Genomic DNA, 5,970 nt, shown 5'->3' on the forward strand with positions numbered 1-5,970 from the left:
AAATGTAGCTCATGTGTTAGTTGTAATTGTGGTACAACAAATTTCGCTCGTGTGTTAGTTGTAATTGTGGTACAACAAATTTCGCTCGTGTGCTAGTTGTAATTGTGGTACAACAAATGTAGCTCGTGTGTTAGTTGTAATTGTGGTACAACAAATGTAGCTCATGTGTTGTTAGGCCTTCTTTCTTCTGAAAACTCGAATTGGACTATTTAAAATGTAAGTGGTGAAAATATTTTGATTCTTGACATTGTGTTCCTTTGATGACATTGTGTTCCTTTGAACTCCCTACCATAAACGATTGTTTGTTTGTAATTAAGCACAAAGCTACACAATGGGCTATCTGTGCTCTGCCCACCACGGGTATCGAAACCCGGATTCTAGCGTTCTAAGTCCGCAGACATTCCGCTGTGCCACTGGAGGGGGGCACTCTAAACGAATTCATAATACATGTATACAGTTAATAAAGCTATAGACGAATGTATTATGTGCACCACTTACGTGTATATGTATGTATATAATGAAACACTTTATTAAAGTTTTCTGTAAATAGCAACAGTCTTCTGTCAACGTATTAGAATATTCGGCCTGTGATAGAGAGAGAGACTATATCGCCGTCCCGCTACTCGACTGACTAAGCTCATTATTTTTATAGCATAGGTTTGTAAACTTATGACTCATCTCACTTGCTTCAACACTGACACACCAGAGGGCTAGTGGAACTTTGTTCTGTGTCTTCTGCAGAACGAAATGCCTGTTTTGCATAGACGTTTCTAGACAAACCGTTAGATGGCGCACTAACAAAATCTTGCTTGGTTTTAAGTTACACATGACACAGGGAGTTGAGTGTAATAGTGGTGTTTCTTTCGTGAGGTTTATGAGACTAGTATGTAAAAGTTTAGGTTTTGATCGACAAGATTTGTTTGCCTGTTTGTTCGTTTTTTGTTTTTGCGGAGAAAAATCCAAGAAGTTTGACAATTAGGACCGAGTAAGTAGAAAACCAAATCTTTGGGTTGTTCTTGTAAACTGCCTAGAATTTGTAGCATTTTAAGTTACCGGCAAGCTTGTATACAGCCTAGAGTTACAGTGTTTTGTTGTCAGCATCTTTAAGGAGCGAGCACCGCGTGTTGTATTTTTACATGTCGCGGAGTTAGTTTAAAATAACAAAAAAGCAATAGCCCAGTCTGTCACAAACTTGACTCACGCAGGACAAGGCAGAGAAAATGCTTTCGTATGAGAGATCTAGGCTTACATTTTTTTAAATTAACCTAACAAGATTATTCATACAAACGCATGTGATTACTGTAAATATATAGCAAAATTTTCAAGGTTTTGTACATTGTTATGTCCAGGAAAGAAGGGATATTATTTATTATCATCCAATTAAGAAACCAAATGTATGACTTTTCATAGTGTGGCAAAGGGCACTGTTTAATGTAGAATTGTGATACTATTACTACAGAGTGTGGCAAAGGGCATTGTTTAATTTAGAATTGATACAATTACTACAGAGTGTCGCAAAGGGCACTGTTTAATGTAGAATTGTTATACTATCACTACAGAGTGTGGCAAAGGGCACTGTTTAATGTAGAATTGTGATACTATTATTAGAGTGTCGCAAAGGGCACTGTTTAATGTAGAATTGTGATACTATTACTACAGAGTGTGGCAAAGGGCATTGTTTAATGTAGAATTGTGATACTATTATTACAGAGTGTCGCAAAGGGCATTGTTTAATGTAGAATTGTGATACTATTACTACAGAGTGTGGCAAAGGGCATTGTTTAATGTAGAACTGTGATACTAATACTACAGAGTGTCGCAAAGGGCACTGTTTAATGTAGAACTGTGATACTAATACTACAGAATGTATAAAAGTGAATTGTTTAACGCAGAATCATGATAGCAAACCTATAGTGTGATAAAGGGCATTATCTAAAGTAAAATCGTGAAATAATACTGCAGAGTGGGAAAAAATGAATGTAACCGTAGAATCGTGACAATAATACTACACTGTGACAAAAGGCACTGTTCAACTCAGAATCGTGATAATAATACTGCAGTGTGTAAAAGCGAACTATTCAACATAGAATAGTGGCAATAATACTGTAGAGTGCGAAAAAATGAATCTTGACATAGAATCGTGATAACAGTATTACAGTGTAACAAACGGCACTGTTTAACATAGAATCGTGATAACAGTATTACAGTGTAACAAACGGCACTGTTTAACACAGAATCTTGATAACAGTATTACAGTGTAACAAACGGCACTGATTAACATAGAATCGTGATAACAGTATTACAGTGTAACAAACGGCACTGCTTAACATAGAATCTTGATAACAGTATTACAGTGTAACAAACGGCACTGATTAACATAGAATCGTGATAACAGTATTACAGTGTAACAAACGGCACTGTTTAACATAGAATCGTGATAACAGTATTACAGCGTGACAAACGGCACTGTTTAACATAGAATCGTGATAACAGTATTACAGTGTAACAAACGGCACTGTTTAACATAGAATCGTGATAACAATATATGTTTATTCTAAACAGCTGCTTTTTTAAATACTAGAAACGTCCCCCAGTGGCACAGCGGTATGTCTACGGACTTACAATGCTAGAAACCGGGTTTCGATACCCGTGGTGGGCAGAGCACAGATAGCCCATTGTGTAGCTTTGTGCTTAACTTCAAAACAACAACAAATACTAGAAAATATTATTATTACTTAATATTTCGGCCAAGGTATAGTTCTAAACATGGTGCTAAATTCAATAATATATAGTCAGTTTTCAACTGAACTAGGAAGCATTTTTTCGTCTTTAAACATTTAGGTGGACATACTACTCTTTAACAGTGTTCTTCGAAGGCTTGTTTGTCGGATTTCGACCAAATTACACGATGGCTATCTGAACTAGCCGTCCTTAATTTTGAAATGATAAATTAGAAGGAAGGCAGCTAGTAAACACAACCCTGTGTCAATTCTTGTCAGACTATATATTGAATCCGATCGTTCTTCTTATAACGCACTCACGGCCGAAGAGCGGAGCATGATTTTTTTCTTTTTTCAGCAAAGGGATGAGAACTACAACTTGAACTCAAAGTCCGGCACGTTAACCACTGGGCTGCGCTTGCGCAAGAGGAAGATTTCCTGTAAGAAACAAACATACAGAAATTGATTTATATTTTGATAAGTCTGAAGTTTTTTACTGTGTATACATAGTTTGTTAAGATAATTGAACAATTAACATCTTTTGATAAAAAAGCATTGAGAAGCTTCAAAATGCTTAGTTTAAAAATTAATAACCAACATTTGAAACATTCACTTCACTCAGTAACAGCAGGATCTGAATTACTGTATCTGACAATGTTTTCATATTCTTTCCAACGTCTATACATGACTGAAGCATCCACATTAGCAGGAGAAAAGGTATTGGGTTCATTAAATAGAGATATCACACTCAACAATATTGTTCTGTGTAGTACACAAGCTTTATTGATACAGATACATAACATGTTCTAAAACACACCACTTATGAAAATCGTAATACACAAGGTGTGACATTAAATGTACACTGCTTAAATTCTTTCCAAAGGAAAATTTTATTTTTTCATCAAATAATGGTGATCAAATCACTCCTTTTTGGAAACTAATACATAATTAAACAACTATAAAAACTTGAACATAAGTAGCTAATAGAATTTTAAGTTTGTTTGTAATTAAGCACAAAGCTACACAATGGGCTGTCTGGGCTCTGCCCACCACTGGTATCAGAACCCGGATTCTAGCGGTGTAAGTCCGCAGACATACCGCTGTGCCACTGGGGGGCAGAATTTTAAGGTGCATAAAAATCAACTGATCTTTTTAATACTTAATAAGACACTGAACGTGAACATTATTTATACACATGTATCATGCATTCATGAAACAAATGAGATATAAAGCTGATACAATCAAGCACGTGTTCTTCACTTCGCTATGAAGCTTTTAAAACTTTCTCGGTAAGATAATTAAAAACGTACTTTTTAAAACATGTATACATGTTTTGCCGCTTATTTAAACAATATTTACACTTTTAAAAATCTTCTCATAATAATACATCTAACGTCTTTGATGAAGCAACCTTGTAGTTTCTTCGTTACTAAGTAAACAAGTACTAACGGATAATAATACATCTAATGTCTTGAAATAGCAATTTGAAGATTCTTCATTGCTGAGTAAACAAGCACTAAATGATAGTTACACATCCAATATCTTGAATGTAGCAACCTTGGATTTTTTCACTGCTGAGTAAACAGGTACTACAGGATAATAATACATCCCATATCTTGAATGTAGCAACCTTGGAGTTTCTTCATTGGTGAGTAAACAGGTACTACAGGATAATAATACATCCCATATCTTGAATGTAGCAACCTTGGAGTTTCTTCATTGGTGAGTAAATAGGTACTACAGGATAATAATACATCCAATACCTTGAATGTAGAAACCTTGGAGTTTCTTCATTGGTGAGTAAACAGGTGTTACATGATAATAATACATCCAATACCTTGAATGTAGAAACCTTGGAGTTTCTTCATTGGTGAGTAAACAGGTACTACAGGATAATAATACATCCAATATCTTGAATGTAGCAACCTTGGAGTTTTTCACTGCTGAGTAAACAGGTACTACAGGATAATAATACACCCAATACCTTGTATGTAGCAACCTTGGAGTTTCTTCATTGGTGAGTAAACAGGTACTACAGGATAATAATACATCTAACATGAATTTAGAGTTTATTCGGTTCAATTTATTTAAAAAAATTCGTAATGGGTAGTTCATAAAACAAAATTATACGAATACCCGATCAGGGCTTACAGGATTAAGCGTTTAAAACATTTAAAGTACTTGTAATACAAAACTGAGTGATTTTATATTGCTCACACATTATTAAAACTTGCTTTTGAGCTTCAGTCTATCCGAGATAGGTAAGGTCATTTCACTATTTATTGCTTTCTCTCCCTTGGTATAAGATAATCTCGTTAGGCCTTGTACTGGTATGCTTGTTTCTGGTTAAAAATGTGGTATTTCGTTTATTGGAAATATGCTTAGCTTATGAGTTGAGTCAAAGTAAACTATAATCCTAAATAAAGTAAAGCAAGATCGATCCCTTTCTTCCAGAAAATAACAAACACGTTGCTTCTCTTACACGACTTTCTGTTTTATTTCAGTTAGTGAACGAGTGAGTGGGGTGGGCGTATCAAAGACTGGGAATGTAACCAAAGAAACTAGAGAAATTGCTTTCTCCTTACCCTTCAACCCCATGTTCTCGTACCCCATTCCGTTTCTTTCCTACTCCTTTTCTTTCTTTCCCAAAGCTCCAGACAATAAAGAATATTCAATGTTAACAAAAAACGTAACTCGTATAGTGTTTTGAGTCCACATAAATAGGTAGTTTAAGCCTAAATTACGTCAACTTCACTGATTTTTTTCCCCTGGTCTGATGTTCCATTAAGGTTATAAGAAAGCAAATCGTTTTCATGTGTAAAGTCACGTATGAGAGCAATAGAATATTTTTCAAAATGTGTGTTAGGTAACATATACCACAAACATACACATGCATACAAAGAGATAGGGAAGGAACCATTTCAAAAAGGAAAAGAAATTCCCACACGTATACAGTAAAACAAAACTAATTTATAAATCCTTTAATTATGGGATTAATATTCATACATAAGAAGGTGTAAATTTGAGCATTTTCGTTGAAATGTGATGGTTCTCTGATCCTGGCTAAAAAAAAGGGCATGTACGGTAATTATACATTCACCAGTAACTGGCCAGATGTGAGGATACGCAATAACCATTTATATTGTTACGTCTCCGTTTGTTAATTAACTTTCCGTAACTTCGTTCCGACGAAACTTTAGCGACAGAAGTTCTTACTTAATAAAACTGGTTTATTCTTTCTGAATATAAC

This window comes from Limulus polyphemus, unplaced genomic scaffold (assembly GCF_000517525.1).
Source record: "Limulus polyphemus unplaced genomic scaffold, Limulus_polyphemus-2.1.2 Scaffold2795, whole genome shotgun sequence".
Classification (NCBI taxonomy): Eukaryota; Metazoa; Arthropoda; class Merostomata; order Xiphosura; family Limulidae; genus Limulus; species Limulus polyphemus.